Here is a 17296-nt window from a genome sequence, read left to right on the forward strand (position 1 = left end):
TTATAAGGATAAAGCTATTTGTAATACATTGAGATGCTATGTACTGATGTTAATGTGATAGAATTGTATTTCTGTAACCAAGTCTAACTCAGTCATAGGCACGCCCCCAGGGACACATACAGGACCAGGCGTCATTTGACAAGCATGTTCTATGGGCACTATAAAACACCCCCTGATTTACATTTCAACAGACCAGGCCTGCACTCCATGGCCATTAGGTTTTATCATCCAAGTACTCTACTGAAAGTGAACCATACCACGTGGTTAACTTTTAGACTATTGATATCGACAGAATAAGAACAAGTCTTTGATATTAATTATTAGTCTGCAGCTAAGTAAATGATATCATCGAACGCGAAGACCAACGAAACATCCATTCTATGACGACATTAATGAATGTCGCTCTGAAAGATCCATTCTAACCGAGAGAGAGAGAGAACGCGGACAAAACTCTCCATCAGAACATAACTCTTCAAAAGGGATCCCGACGACACATGAGCGTAAATATATATTGATTGCAATTGTTCCCGAATGAGTGAGCCTTCAATTGTCAATTGTTAATATTAATGAACTCTGTGTAACTTCTCAGCTGACCGTTTATGACCCATTGTCTAACAGACCAGCCATGCTTGTTAGCCATTAGGGCACATTACTATACCAATCCTTTGTGACGATAATTACTGTTTGTATGTTTTCTGTTAATTACTTAGTGTAGTAAATAAATGATTTTAAGACAATTGATGTATGGATGATTTTAGTAAAGACTGGGTTCGTGCAGATACAACAATTTACGACGTTTGGAATGAGACTGGACGCGAGGTAAAATACGCCATTGAAACCAGAAGATAATCGGCCTATATTATAATATAGGAAAGTTATATTAGGAAAATTATAACTTTGTAATCTGAATATTTTTCTTGGTGCCCCGATCTCCTAGTTAATTACAATTAAACGATGAATCAGTTTAATCGCGTGATAATAATTACAGGGAGTTAATTGATAAACCTATCTTCAGTTTAATGGTACCCAAAGACACGACAGTGTGTCTGTCTGTCTGTGTGTGTGTCTGTGTGTGTGTCTGTGTGTCTGTGTGTCTGACTGTGTGTCTGTGTGTGTGTGTCTGTGTGTGTGTGTGTCTGTGTGTATCCCAAAGCAGACAGCAAATAGACTTTCAGAGTTGAACTCTGAGAAGCTGAATGAGAACAAGGACATGCTGTACAGACTGACTTCTGGAAACGTGCTGTGATTGGTCCCTTGTTCAAACCAAGGTGTTTTGGTTGTTTCTGATGGAAGTGGAACTGAATAGGGGCCCCGCTACCCCCTATTTCCATCTCCCTCTCTCTCACACACACACATCTCTCTTTCTCTCACACTCCTGCAGATTGGACTGAACCCCTCCATCCCAGCCCTGTGAAGTCAGTGAGGGGCGGCCACGCTTCGTTAGTGCCTCTCTGTGTTCCCATGTCCAAGTCAGTCCACAGGGAGCCCCTCCATTCCCACACCCCCTTGTTCCATCCACCCCTCTCTCTCCCTCCTCTATGTCTCCAATAGGTGCAATACCAGTTATGTCTGCAAAATGCCCTTTCTCTCATTCCCTTATCTCTATGTTTATCTTGTGTTTTCTCACACTATCCCATAGGAGAAACTTACACCAATCACACAGCTGAATAATGGACTTCTGGCTTTATCACAGATCATTGTTGCTGTTTTCTACAGTGTCACGCTCCACAGCACTGGGACTGGTGTGCATTTCCACACACACACACACACACACACACACACACACACACACACACACACACACACACACACACACACACACAGACCAATGACTGTATATGTGAATGAACAAAGCCATCGATCACGTGACACCATTCATATATAACTAGGAGTAAAGTGACTAGGCCACAGGATAGGTAGTAAACAGTAGCAGCAGTCTATGTGATGAGTCCAAACAGTGTAAAAAGGGTCAATGCAGATATTCTGGGAAGCTATTTGGTTCATTATTTAACAGTCTAATGGCTTGGGGGTAGACGCTGTACAGGGTCCTGTTGGTTCCACACTTGGTGCATTGGTACCGCGTTCTGTGCAGTAGCAGACAGAACAGTCTCTGTGTGTGTGTGTGTGTGTGTGTGTGTGTGTGTGTGTGTGTGTGTGTTCCCCGTACTCCTGTGGTGGAGCGTGGTGCAGTACTGCCACCCCAGATCAGACCTGAGACAGTAATCCTGAGGTTAGCCCCTTCTCAACCTAACGATGGGGGAGACAATGGAGCAGGGCAGCATGCTGCCAACACACACACACACACACACACACACACACACACACACACACAATTACAAAATACAAATCACTCGTCTTTTTCATACTATTTGAACTGGATGAACTTTGAGACGTGGCACCTTACACCTAACTGGGCGTTACGGTCATGTTGAGCTCACAGGGCTTTGAGACGTGGCACCTTACACCTAACTGGGCGTTACGGTCATGTTGAGCTCACAGTGCTTTGAGACGTGGCACCTTACACCTAACTGGGTGTTACGGTCATGTTGAGCTCACAGTGCTTTGAGACGTGGCACCTTACACCTAACTGGGTGTTACGGTCATGTTGAGCTCACAGTGCTTTGAGACGTGGCACCTTACACCTAACTGGGCGTTACGTTCATGTTGAGCTCACAGGGCTTTGAGACGTGGCACCTTACACCTAACTGGGCGTTACGGTCATGTTGAGCTCACAGTGCTTTGAGACGTGGCACCTTACACCTAACTGGGCGTTACGTTCATGTTGAGCTCACAGGGCTTTGAGACGTGGCACCTTACACCTAACTGGGCGTTACGGTCATGTTGAGCTCACAGTGCTTTGAGACGTGGCACCTTACACCTAACTGTGCGTTACGGTCATGTTGAGCTCACAGTGCTTTGAGACGTGGCATACAGTGCATTCAGAAAGTATTCAGACCCCTTGACTTTCCCACATTTTGTTACGTTACAGAAAACAGAGGGAGAAAGGAGGAGAAAGCCCTCTTCAGTTCAGCCATCACCTCTTCGCTCCTACAGAGAGCTAGAACAACCTTACAGCCCTTCAAATGACCTTCCACACATGACAGGAACCTTCAACACCACCAGATAGGACTACTTTATGTGTGGAGATAGAGAGAGAGTTGTGTGAGTGTGTGTACCGCAAATATGTGTGTGTTCATACTGTCAGTGAGTGTGCATTTAACCTCAGCCCAGATAGATGATGATATGAGACTGAATGAGGATAGTGCAGTAGATAGTCTGAATGAGGATAGTACAGTAGATAGTCTGAATGAGGATAGTACAGTAGATAGAGTCTGAATGAGGAGAGTACAGTAGATAACGTCTGAATGAGGAGAGTACAGTAGATAGAGTCTGAATGAGGAGAGTAGAGTCTGAATGAGGATAGTACAGTAGATAACGTCTGAATGAGGATAGTACAGTAGATTGAGTCTGAATGAAAATAGTACAGTAGATCGTCTAAATGAGGATAGAAGAATCTGAATGAGGACAGTAGAGTCTGGATGAGTAGAGTACAGTAGATAGAGTCTGAATGAGGATAGTAGAGTCTGAATGAGGAGAGTACAGTAGATAGAGTCTGAATGAGGATAGTACAGTAGATAGAGTCTGAATGAGGATAGTAGTCTGAATGAGGAGAGTACAGTAGATAGAGTCTGAATGAGGATAGCACAGTAGATAGAGTCTGAATGAGGAGAGTACAGTAGATTGAGTCTGAATGAAAATAGTACAGTAGATCGTCTAAATGAGGATAGAAGAATCTGAATGAGGACAGTAGAGTCTGGATGAGTAGAGTACAGTAGATAGAGTCTGAATGAGGATAGTAGAGTCTGAATGAGGATAGTACAGTAGATAGAGTCTGAATGAGGATAGTAGTCTGAATGAGGAGAGTAGTCTGAATGAGGAGAGTAGTCTGAATGAGGAGAGTACAGTAGATAGAGTCTGAATGAGGATAGTACAGTAGATAGAGTCTGAATGAGGATAGTAGAGTTTGAATGAGGATAGTACAGTAGAGAGTCTGAATGAGGATAGTACAGTAGATAGTGTGAATGAGGATAGTACAGTAGATAGAGTCTGAATGAGGATAGCACAGTAGATAGAGTCTGAATGAGGATAGTACAGTAGATAGAGTCTGAATGAGGATAGTACAGTAGATAGTCTGAATGAGGATAGTAGAGTTTGAATGAGGATAGTACAGTAGAGAGTCTGAATGAGGATAGTACAGTAGATAGAGTCTGAATGAGGATAGTACAGTAGATAGAGTCTGAATGAGGATAGTAGAGTTTGAATGAGGATAGTAGAGTCTGAATGAGGAGAGTACAGTAGATAGAGTCTGAATGAGTAGAGTACAGTAGATAGAGTCTGAATGAGGAGAGTACAGTAGATAGTCTGAATGAGGATAGTAGTCTGAATGAGGAGAGTACAGTAGATAGTCTGAATGAGGAGAGTACAGTAGATAGAGTCTGAATGAGAAGAGTACAGTAGATAGAGTCTGAATGAGGAGAGTACAGTAGATAGAGTCTGAATGAGAAGAGTACAGTAGATAGAGTCTGAATGAGGAGAGTACAGTAGATAGTCTGAATGAGGATAGTAGTCTGAATGAGGATATTAGTCTGAATGAGGAGAGTAGTCTGAATGAGAGTACAGTAGATAGTCTGAATGAGGATAGTAGTCTGAATGAGGATATTAGTCTGAATGAGGAGAGTAGTCTGAATGAGAGTACAGTAGATAAAGTCTGAATGAGGATAGTACAGTAGATAGAGTCTGAATGAGGATAGTACAGTAGATAGAGTCTGAATGAGGATAGTACAGTAGATAGAGTCTGAATGATGATAGTACAGTAAATAGAGTCTGAATGAGGATAGTACAGTAGATAGAGTCTGAATGAGGAGAGTACAGTATATAAAGTCTGAATGAGGATAGTAGTCTGAATGAGGATAGTACAGTAGATAGTCTGAATGAGGATAGTACAGTAGATAGTCTGAATGAGGATAGTAGTCTTAATGAGGATAGTACAGTAGATAGAGTTTGAATGAGAAGAGTACAGTAGATAGAGTCTGAATGAGGATAGTACAGTAGATAGAGTCTGAATGAGGAGAGTACAGTAGACAGAGTCTGAATGAGGAGAGTACAGTAGACAGAGTCTGAATGAGGAGAGTACAGTAGATAGTCTGAATGAGGAGAGTAGAGTCTGAATGAGGAGAGTAGAGTCTGAATGAGGAGAGTACAGTAGATAGAGTCTGAATGAGGAGAGTAGAGTCTGAATGAGGATAGTAGAGTCTGAATGAGGAGAGTACAGTAGATAGACTCTGAATGAGTAGAGTACAGTAGATAGAGTCTGAATGAGGAGAGTACAGTAGATAGTCTGAATGAGGATAGTAGTCTGAATGAGGAGAGTACAGTAGATAGTCTGAATGAGGAGAGTACAGTAGATAGAGTCTGAATGAGAAGAGTACAGTAGATAGAGTCTGAATGAGGATAGTAGAGTTTGAATGAGGATAGTACAGTAGAGAGTCTGAATGAGGAGAGTAGAGTCTGAATGAGGATAGTAGAGTCTGAATGAGGAGAGTACAGTAGATAGACTCTGAATGAGTAGAGTACAGTAGATAGAGTCTGAATGAGGAGAGTACAGTAGATAGTCTGAATGAGGATAGTAGTCTGAATGAGGAGAGTACAGTAGATAGTCTGAATGAGGAGAGTACAGTAGATAGAGTCTGAATGAGAAGAGTACAGTAGATAGAGTCTGAATGAGGATAGTAGAGTTTGAATGAGGATAGTACAGTAGAGAGTCTGAATGAGGATAGTACAGTAGATAGAGTCTGAATGAGGATAGTACAGTAGATAGAGTCTGAATGAGGATAGTAGAGTTTGAATGAGGATAGTACAGTAGATAGAGTCTGAATGAGGATAGTAGAGTATATAAAGTCTGAATGAGGATAGTAGAGTCTGAATGAGGACAGTAGAGTCTGAATGAGGACAGTAGAGTCTGAATGAGGAGAGTACAGTAGATAGTCTGAATGAGTAGAGTACAGTAGATAGAGTCTGAATGAGGAGAGTACAGTAGATAGTCTGAATGAGGATAGTAGTCTGAATGAGGAGAGTACAGTAGATAGTCTGAATGAGGAGAGTACAGTAGATAGAGTCTGAATGAGAAGAGTACAGTAGATAGAGTCTGAATGAGGAGAGTACAGTAGATAGAGTCTGAATGAGAAGAGTACAGTAGATAGAGTCTGAATGAGGAGAGTACAGTAGATAGTCTGAATGAGGATAGTAGTCTGAATGAGGATATTAGTCTGAATGAGGAGAGTAGTCTGAATGAGAGTACAGTAGATAGTCTGAATGAGGATAGTAGTCTGAATGAGGATATTAGTCTGAATGAGGAGAGTAGTCTGAATGAGAGTACAGTAGATAAAGTCTGAATGAGGATAGTACAGTAGATAGGGTCTGAATGAGGATAGTACAGTAGATAGAGTCTGAATGAGGATAGTACAGTAGATAGAGTCTGAATGATGATAGTACAGTAAATAGAGTCTGAATGAGGATAGTACAGTAGATAGAGTCTGAATGAGGAGAGTACAGTATATAAAGTCTGAATGAGGATAGTAGTCTGAATGAGGATAGTACAGTAGATAGTCTGAATGAGGATAGTACAGTAGATAGTCTGAATGAGGATAGTACAGTAGATAGAGTTTGAATGAGAAGAGTACAGTAGATAGAGTCTGAATGAGGATAGTACAGTAGATAGTCTGAATGAGGAGAGTACAGTAGACAGAGTCTGAATGAGGAGAGTACAGTAGATAGTCTGAATGAGGAGAGTAGAGTCTGAATGAGGAGAGTAGAGTCTGAATGAGGAGAGTACAGTAGATATAGTCTGAATGAGGAGAGTAGAGTCTGAATGAGGATAGTACAGTAGATAGAGTCTGAATGAGGAGAGTACAGTAGATAGTCTGAATGAGGATAGTACAGTAGATAGAGTCTGAATGAGGAGAGTACAGTAGATAGTCTGAATGAGGAGAGTACAGTAGATAGTCTGAATTAGGATAGTAGTCTGAATGAGGATAGTAGTCTGAATGAGGATAGTACAGTAGATAGTCTGAATGAGGATAGTAGTCTGAATGAGGATAGAGTCTGAATGAGAGTAGAGTAGATAGAGTCTGAATGAGGAGAGTACAGTAGATAGAGTCTGAATGAGGATAGTAGAGTCTGAATGAGGAGAGTACAGTAGATAGTCTGAATGAGGAGAGTACAGTAGATAGTCTGAATGAGGATAGTAGTCTGAATGAGGATAGTAGTCTGAATGAGGAGAGTACAGTAGACAGAGTCTGAATGAGGAGAGGACAGTAGATATAGTCTGAATGAGGATAGTACAGTAGATAGTCTGAATGAGGATAGTAGAGTCTGAATGAGGAGAGTACAGTAGATAGAGTCTGAATGAGGATAGTACAGTAGATAGAGTCTGAATGAGGATAGTACAGTAGATAGAGTCTGAATGAGGATAGTACAGTAGATAGTCTGAATGAGGATAGTACAGTAGATAGTCTGAATGAGGATAGTAGTCTGAATGAGGATAGTACAGTAGATAGAGTCTGAATGAGAGTACAGTAGATAAAGTCTGAATGAGGATAGTACAGTAGATAGAGTCTGATTGAGGAGTACAGTAGATAGAGTCTGAATGAGGAGAGTAGAGTCTGAATGAGGAGAGTACAGTAGATAGTCTGAATGAGGAGAGTACAGTAGATAGTCTGAATGAGGATAGTAGAGTCTGAATGAGGAGAGTACAGTAGATAGTCTGAATGAGGAGAGTACAGTAGATAGAGTCTGAATGAGGAGAGTACAGTAGATAGAGTCTGAATGAGGATAGTAGAGTCTGAATGAGGATAGTACAGTAGATAGAGTCTGAATGAGGATAGCACAGTAGATAGTCTGAATGAGGATAGTACAGTAGATAGAGTCTGAATGAGGATAGTACAGTAGATAGAGTCTGAATGAGGATAGTACAGTAGATAGAGTCTGAATGAGGATAGTACAGTAGATAGAGTCTGAATGAGGATAGTACAGTAGATAGAGTCTGAATGAGGATAGTACAGTAGATAGAGTCTGAATGAGGATAGTACAGTAGATAGAGTCTGAATGAGGATAGTACAGTAGATAGAGGGAAGAGGAAAAAGAGGGGACAGTTTTCAGGTTGACAAAATACATAGGGGAGAGGTAGAGGTGGAGAGGTAGAGGTGGAGGTGGAGAGGTAGAGGTAGAGGTGGAGAGGTAGAGGTGGAGGTGGAGGTGGAGGTGGAGAGGTAGAGGTGGAGGTGGAGAGGTAGAGGTAGAGGTGGAGAGGTAGAGGTGGAGGTGGAGAGGTAGAGGTGGAAAGGGAGAGAGGTGGAGAGGGGGAGAGGTAGAGAGGTGGAGAGGGATAGAGAGAGGGGGGTAGAGAGGTGGAGAGGGGTAGAGAGGTGGAGAGGGGTAGAGAGGTGGAGAGCGGTAGAGAGGTGGAGAGGGGTAGAGAGGTGGAGAGGGGTAGAGAGGTGGAGAGCGGTAGAAAGGGGGAGAGGTAGAGAGGGGGAGAGGTAGAGAGGGAAGAGAGGGGGAGAGAGAGAGGGGGAGAGGTAGAGAGGGGGGGAGAGGTAGAGGTAGAGAAAGGTAGAGAGCAACACAGGTGAGGGCCATCAACAGCTGTGATCTGAGGCAGATCTGGAGGGAAAAAGAGTCTGAAAATGAACAGAAACTGGAGACGACCCAACAGAGAGTACGCAGTCATGAACACACACAGCTATACAGTAACACACACACACACATACTCCCTGACGTTTAGGCAACATATACTTAGCTGTGGATATAAGCTGAGAGGTGAGGTACGCTGTGTGTGTGTGTGTGTGTGTGTGTGTGTGTGTGTGTGTGTGTGTGTGTGTGTGTGTGTGTGTGTGTGTGTGTGTGTGCACGCCACAGCCTTGCCCTTGCATATCAAGCCTCACACAGTACAGCATTATGTCTAGTTAATTAACTTCAGAGATCCAGGATATAGGGCAGGCAGGCAGGCAGGCAGGCAGACAAACAGGCAGAGAGGCAGACAGGCAGTGAGGCAGACTGACAGATGGGCAGGCTGAAAGGCAGGCAGGCAGGCAGACAGCCACTGGGGCAAAGCCAGGCAGGCTGGGTTAGTGAGTAGTGTGTAGTGAGTAGTGTGTAGTGTGTAGTGTGTAGTGTATAGTGAGTAGTGTGTAGTGTGTAGTGTATAGTGTATAGTGTATAGTGTGTAGTGTGTAGTGAGTAGTGTGTAGTGTATAGTGAGTAGTGAGTAGTGTGTAGTGTGTAGTGTGTAGTGTGTAGTGAGTAGTGAGTAGTGTGTAGTGTGTAGTGTGTAGTGAGTAGTGAGTAGTGTGTAGTGAGTAGTGTGTAGTGTATAGTGTGTAGTGTATAGTGAGTAGTGTGTAGTGTGTAGTGTATAGTGTATAGTGTGTAGTGAGTAGTGTGTAGTGTATAGTGTATAGTGTGTAGTGTATAGTGAGTAGTGTGTAGTGTGTAGTGTATAGTGTGTAGTGTGTAGTGAGAAGTGTGTAGTGTATAGTCTGTACTGAGTAGTGTGTAGTGTGTAGTGAGAAGTGTGTAGTGAGTAGTGTGTAGTGTATAGTCTGTACTGAGTAGTGTATAGTGAGTAGTGTGTAGTGAGTAGTGTGTAGTGTGTAGTGAGTAGTGTGTAGTGTGTAGTGAGTAGTGTGTAGTGTGTAGTGAGTAGTGTGTAGTGAGTAGTGTATAGTGTGTAGTGAGTAGTGTGTAGTGTGTAGTGTATAGTGTGTAGTGAGTAGTGTGTAGTGAGTAGTGAGTAGTGTGTAGTGTGTAGTGTGTAGTGAGTAGTGTGTAGTGTATAGTGTGTAGTGAGTAGTGAGTAGTGTATAGTGTGTAGTGTGTAGTGAGTAGTGTGTAGTGTATAGTGTGTAGTGAGTAGTGAGTAGTGTATAGTGTGTAGTGTGTAGGGAGTAGTGTGCAGTGTATAGTGTGTAGTGAGTAGTGTGTAGTGTATAGTGTGTAGCGTGTAGTGTATAGTGTGTAGTGAGTAGGGTGTAGTGTGGACTCACTGGGCCTGTCCACTGGACCATACAGTACAGCAGTAGGCCAGAGGACACTCTAGTCAGTCAGTACACAGAGTACCAGTGAATATAGATAGATCATATACAAAGGCCATACAGAAAGTCAAGCCCTAAGACCTATCTGTACTGAACACAAATATAAATGCAACCATTTTACTAAATTACAGATCATATAAGGAAATCAGTCAATTCTTTAATTAGGCCCTAATCTAAGGATTTCACATGACTGGGCAAGGGCGCAGCCATAGGTGGGCCTGAGAGGCATAGGTCCCCCCACTTGGGAGCCAGGCCAACCCACTGCGGAGCCAGACCCACCCACTGGGGAGCCAGACCCACCCACTGGGGAGCCAGACCCACCCACTGGGGAGCCAGACCCACCCACTGGGGAGCCAGGCCCACCCACTGCGGAGCCAGACCCACCCACTGGGGAGCCAGACCCACCCACTGGGGAGCCAGACCCACCCACTGGGGAGCCAGGGCTTTATTACAGACATAAATACTCCTCAGTTTCATCAGTTGTCTGGGTGGCTGGTCTCAGACAATCCCGCAGGTGAAGAAGCTGGATGTGGAGGTCCTGGTCTGGTGTGGTTACATGTGGTCTGCGGTTGTGAGGCCGGTTGTACGCACTGCCAAATTCTCTAAAATGACGTTACACGGCTTATGGTAGAGAAGTTAACATTACATTATCTGGCAACAACTCTGGTGGACATTCCATTCCAGCATGCCAATTGCTTCTCCTTCAAAACTTGAGACATCTGTGGCATTATGTTGTGTGACAAACTGCACATTTTAGAGTGACCTTTTACTTTCCCCAGTACAAGGTGCACCTGTGTAATCATGCTGTTTGATCATCTTCTTGATATGCCACACCTGTCAGATGGATGGATTATCTTGGCAAAGGAGAAATTCTCACTAACAGGGATGTAAACAAATTTGTGCACAACATTTGAGAGAAATAATCTTTCTGTTCGTATGGAACATTTCTGGGATCTTTATTTCAGCTCATGAAACATGGGACCAACACTTTACATGTTGCTTTTATATTGTCTGGACCAAAGGTCAGTCTTAGTGTTTTATGTTCATAGTGTGGGATGAAAACACATCCTCTCTGTTCATCACTCAGCCTTCTGGCATCTTGTGACGTGCGCTTATCTGACCATACAGCTTGTGCATACATCTTCCTGTACCCCCTCTTTCTCTCTCTCTCCCTCTGTGCCCTTATGTCTCTTCTTGTACCCCCTCTTTCTCTCTGTGCCCTCATGTATCTTCCTGTACCCCCTCTTTCTCTCTCTCTCCCTCTGTGCCCTTATGTCTCTTCCTGTACCCCCTCTTTCTCTCTCTCTCCCTTTGTGCCCTTATGTCTCTTCCTGTACCCCCCTCTTTCTCTCTCCCTCTGTGCCCTTATGTATCTTCCTGTACCCCCTCTTTCTCTCTCTCTCCCTCTGTGCCCTTATGTCTCTTCCTGTACCCCCTCTTTCTCTCTCCCTCTGTGCCCTTATGTCTCTTCCTGTACCCCCTCTTTCTCTCTCTCTCCCTCTGTGCCCTTATGTATCTTCCTGTACCACCTCTTTCTCTCTCCCTCTGTGCCCTTATGTATCTTCCTGTACCCCCTCTTTCTCTCTCTCTCCCTCTGTGCCCTTATGTCTCTTCCTGTACCCCCTCTTTCTCTTTCTCTCTCCCTCTGTGCCCTTATGTCTCTTCCTGTACCCCCTCTTTCTCTTTCTCTCTCCCTCTGTGCCCTTATGTCTCTTCCTGTACCCCCCTCTTTCTTTCTCTCTCCCTCTGTGCCCTTATGTCTCTTCCTGTACCCCCCTCTTTCTCTCTCTCTCCCTCTGTGCCCTTATGTATCTTCCTGTACCCCCTCTTTCTCTCTCTCTCCCTCTGTGCCCTTATGTCTCTTCCTGTACCCCCTCTTTCTCTCTGTGCCCTCATGTATCTTCCTGTACCCCCCTCTTTCTCTCTGTGCCCTCATGTATCTTCCTGTACCCCCTCTTTCTCTTTCTCTCTCTCTTCCTCTGTGCCCTTATGTCTCTTCCTGTACCCCCTCTTTCTCTCTCTCTCCCTCTGTGCCCTTATGTATCTTCCTGTACCACCTCTTTCTCTCTCCCTCTGTGCCCTTATGTATCTTCCTGTACCCCCTCTTTCTCTCTCTCTCCCTCTGTGCCCTTATGTCTCTTCCTGTACCCCCCTCTTTCTCGCTCTCTCCCTCTGTGCCCTTATGTATCTTCCTGTACCCCCTCTTTCTCTCTCTCTCCCTCTGTGCCCTTATGTCTCTTCCTGTACCCCCTCTTTCTCTCTGTGCCCTCATGTATCTTCCTGTACCCCCCTCTTTCTCTCTGTGCCCTCATGTATCTTCCTGTACCCCCTCTTTCTCTTTCTCTCTCTCTTCCTCTGTGCCCTTATGTCTCTTCCTGTACCCCCTCTTTCTCTCTCTCTCCCTCTGTGCCCTTATGTCTCTTCCTGTACCCCCTCTTTCTCTCTCCCTCTGTGCCCTTATGTCTCTTCCTGTACCCCCCTCTTTCTTTCTCTCTCCCTCTGTGCCCTTATGTCTCTTCCTGTACCCCCCTCTTTCTCTCTCTCTCCCTCTGTGCCCTTATGTATCTTCCTGTACCCCCTCTTTCTCTCTCTCTCCCTCTGTGCCCTCATGTCTCTTCCTGTACCCCCCTCTTTCTCTTTGTGCCCTCATGTCTCTTCCTGTACCCCCCTCTTTCTCTCTCTCTCCCTCTGTGCCCTTATGTATCTTCCTGTACCCCCTCTTTCTCTCTCTCTTCCTCTGTGCCCTTATGTCTCTTCCTGTACCCCCTCTTTCTCTCTCTCTCCCTCTGTGCCCTTATGTCTCTTCCTGTACCCCCTCTTTCTCTCTCCCTCTGTGCCCTTATGTCTCTTCCTGTACCCCCCTCTTTCTTTCTCTCTCCCTCTGTGCCCTTATGTCTCTTCCTGTACCCCCCTCTTTCTCTCTCTCTCCCTCTGTGCCCTTATGTATCTTCCTGTACCCCCTCTTTCTCTCTCTCTCCCTCTGTGCCCTCATGTCTCTTCCTGTACCCCCCTCTTTCTCTTTGTGCCCTCATGTATCTTCCTGTACCCCCCTCTTTCTCTTCTCTCTGTGCCCTCATGTATCTTCCTGTACCCCCTCTTTCTCTTCTCTCTGTGCCCTCATGTATCTTCCTGTACCCCCTCTTTCTCTTCTCTCTGTGCCCTCATGTATCTTCCTGTACCCCCTCTTTCTCTTCTCTCTGTGCCCTCATGTCTCTTCCTGTACCCCCTCTTTCTCTTCTCTCTGTGCCCTCATGTATCTTCCTGTACCCCCTCTTTCTCTTCTCTCTGTGCCCTCATATCTTCCTGTACCCCCCTCTTTCTCTCTCTTCTCTCTCTGCCTCCCTGGCCTCTCTCGCTCTCCCTGCCCACCTCCCTCCCCCTCTTTCAGGGTATCGGGTTCCAGTCTGTCTCGGTGAGTGGGAGAGGTTGTGGTATAAGAGTGCAATCAGTGAGTTGAAGGGACCTCTGAACTGTGACCTCTACAAACCACTTTATCACTTAATCTCCCCTCCGCCATGAACAGGCTCCAAATCTCACAGGACCCTTCTGTGTCTGCGTCTTGAATCCCACCCTATTCACCATGTAGTCAAAGCAGTGCTACTAGTGTAATACATAAGGAACAGGTAGGGTGCCATTAGAGATTTGTCCAGTGGGTCACAAAGACAATGTGGGAGCCACTGCAATAGAGTTAGAGTTGTGGGAGCCACTCCAATAGAGTTAGGGTTGTGGGAGCCACTCCAATAGAGTTAGGGTTGTGGGAGCCACTCCAATAGAGTTAGGGTTGTGGGAGCCACTCCAATAGAGTTAGGGTTGTGGGAGCCACTCCAATAGAGTTAGGGTTGTGGGAGCCACTCCAATAGAGTTAGGGTTGTGGGAGCCACTCCAATAGAGTTAGGGTTGTGGGAGCCACTGCAATAGAGTTAGGGTTGTGGGAGCCACTGCAATAGAGTTAGGGTTGTGGGAGCCACTGCCATAGAGTTAGGGTTGTGGGAGCCACTGCCATAGAGTTAAGGTTGTGGGAGCCACTGCAATAGAGTTAGGGTTGTGGGAGCCAATAGGGGGGAAAAGTCAACTATGACTGGAGTAAACCAGAGTAATCCAGCCATATCAAAACGTCCTTCTCTAACAGGAGCATGATAGGGGCATGATAGGAGCATGTTAGGAGCATGATAGGAGCATGTTAGGAGTATGATAGGTGCATGATAGGAGCATGTTAGGAGCATGATAGGTGGAGGACTATGATCAGGTGGAGGATGGCTTAATGTTATGAGGAATAAAGCCATATCTAGCAGTTTCCCCATAGGACATTGAGGATAGAAATATAGTCAGGTTGGCTTTATGAGTGAGCGTGTCAGAGATGCCCATGTCTGTGTGTGTGGCTGGTTGATAGTGGTAACCACAAAACAAACACTTACATGACGAATAGTATCACTCCCATAAATGTGTTTATGGATGGGCAGACTTGACCTCCCTAGGTCTGAATTAGGACCAGCTTTATCCCATGACCCACCATATTAACCAGTTTTCTCCAGTCCACGGACGGGCTGTCAGAGTTATGACAGGTTATCTGTTTTGGCTTGCCACAACAATGGAGGGATTTGAGGGAGAAATAATCCACAAGTGATTAAACAGGATTTGAACATTTTAGAACGGAACAGCGACGGACCTGGCAACCCCACTCGGTTCCGGAATCTCAGGGAATGGCTTCCATTGTTCTGTGGTTACGGTTCAATTCTGCTCAAGTTCTGCTCCATGGAGTAGAGCCGAGTGAAATACAGGTTAACACATTGGCAGCCATTTAGAAAAAACCCACTCTGTGGTGTGATGAGGATTTATGTAAAATAAGTGCTTCTAATTAGCCTATACGATGATGTCATGAAGCCAAACATTCTGAACAGTTCAGCTTTGGGTTTGGCAGTGTTGGAGAGTTATGGTTCAAGAGATGTGAAAACATGAATCTGACTAGTCTAGAATGTTATAAACACTACATAATATTGAGCTACTTCTTCCACCATTCTGAACGGGTTGTGGGCTTGTCGCTTAGGCTGTGGGGCAGCACGGACCCAGGGTCGTGTTCATTGGGAAGAAAACGGACTGGAACATGTTAAAAAGAGCTGTGAAAACATGAACGTGACCCCCTTTTTTGGTTTCCTGTTGCAAAAAGAAAAAAGTATTATCGTTGCGTGCCCTAATGAACACAGCCCAGTTCTCCTGGTTGTTGTAGTAGTAGTGAGAGGAATACAGCTCTCACTGAAACATCCATTCAGGGGCTTGTTAACGTTTCAGTGGTGGGGGTATAATATTGACATGCTGTTTCCTTACATTCCACCACAAATCCCTAAACCCTGGGTCACACACGGGCTAGCCAGGGCCTGTCACCAAGGACAACCCTATCAACACTATCCCAACCCAACAACTTCAACTAACACCAGTCTGGTGTTAACTACCTATTTACACCAGGTAACAACTAACACCAGTCTGGAGTTAACTACCTATTTACACCAGGTAACAACTAACACCAGTCTGGTGTTAACTACCTATTTACACCAGGTAACAACTAACACCAGTCTGGAGTTAACTACCTATTTACACCAGGTAACAACTAACACCAGTCTGGAGTTAACTACCTATTTACACCAGGTAACAACTAACACCAGTCTGGAGTTAACTACCTATTTACACCAGGTAACAACTAACACCAGTCTGGAGTTAACTACCTATTTACACCAGGTAACAACTAACACCAGTCTGGAGTTAACTACCTATTTACACCAGGTAACAACTAACACCAGTCTGGTGTTAACTACCTATTTACACCAGGTAACAACTAACACCAGTCTGGAGTTAACTACCTATTTACACCAGGTAACAACTAACACCAGTCTGGAGTTAACTACCTATTTACACCAGGTAACAACTAACACCAGTCTGGAGTTAACTACCTATTTACACCAGGTAACAACTAACACCAGTCTGGTGTTAACTACCTATTTACACCAGGTAACAACTAACACCAGTCTGGAGTTAACTACCTATTTACACCAGGTAACAACTAACACCAGTCTGGAGTTAACTACCTATTTACACCAGGTAACAACTAACACCAGTCTGGTGTTAACTACCTATTTACACCAGGTAACAACTAACACCAGTCTGGAGTTAACTACCTATTTACACCAGGTAACAACTAACACCAGTCTGGTGTTAACTACCTATTTACACCAGGTAACAGCGTAGTGCTCTCATACAGAAACAGTCAGCTGCCCAGGCTTGTATATTAGTAGTAACATATCCTGGTAGCTGCCTAGCTGGATAGGAATACTCAGCCCTGCTAAGCCTCCCACTGAAGTGTGTGTGTGTGTGTGTGTGTATATGTGTGTGTGTGTGTGTGTGTGTGTGTGTGTGTGTGTGTGTGTGTGTGTGTGTGTGTGTGTGTATGTGTGTGTATATATATATATATATATATATGTGTGTGTGTGTGTGTGTGTATGTGTGTGTGTGTGTGTGTGTATGTATATATGTGTGTGTGTGTGTGTGTGTGTGTGTGTGTGTGTGTGTGTGTGTGTGTGTGTGTGTGTGTGTGTGTGTGTGTGTGTGTGTGTGTGTGTGTAATAAGTCTGCCGCAAGTCTCCTTCTACTCTGTAGCCAGTTCATTAGAAGGGAATTAGCAGTGATGCATCACGTTCCTGAGCAGGGGAAGAAAGACCAGGATTGTTGGCCTGGTGGAGGTGGAGAGGCCAGCTGGGGCAGCGTCTGAGCCCGGCTGACGAGGCCCTCAGATGGGGTGCCAAGCGACCTGTCTCCCCCTCTCCTCTCCATGCTCCACCAGGCCCTGTTGGCCCTGTCGTCTGGCTCCTCAGACAGCAGCAGCACACACAGGCTTTAATTAGAGCGAGCACACGTTCCCATGTCAACAGGTAGGTGTGTGATGCGGTCCCAGTGCAGACACACACACCGATGGTCACACACACTCGCCGACTGATATACACAACCACTGACGGACACAGACAAAGGCATGCCAGCACACACACCACAACCTCAGGTACAGACGCCAACACAGACCCAGTGAACATGTTTCTCCCACTTGTTTTTATGATCTTTTCCTCAGGACTGGCTCCTCCTTGTAAACCTGTCATCACCTCCCC

The 17296-nt window shown here is 45.0% G+C and overlaps 1 protein-coding gene across 1 annotated transcript in view; it reads right to left on the minus strand.

The window, feature by feature from the left end:
- LOC115184907 (zinc finger protein GLIS2-like) overlaps positions 1-17296 on the minus strand; it is a 49260-nt gene that overhangs the window by 7056 nt on the left and 24908 nt on the right. The gene's annotated exons all lie outside the window — the stretch shown is intronic.

This window comes from Salmo trutta, unplaced genomic scaffold (genome assembly GCF_901001165.1).
Source record: "Salmo trutta unplaced genomic scaffold, fSalTru1.1, whole genome shotgun sequence".
NCBI classification, from domain to species: Eukaryota; Metazoa; Chordata; class Actinopteri; order Salmoniformes; family Salmonidae; genus Salmo; species Salmo trutta.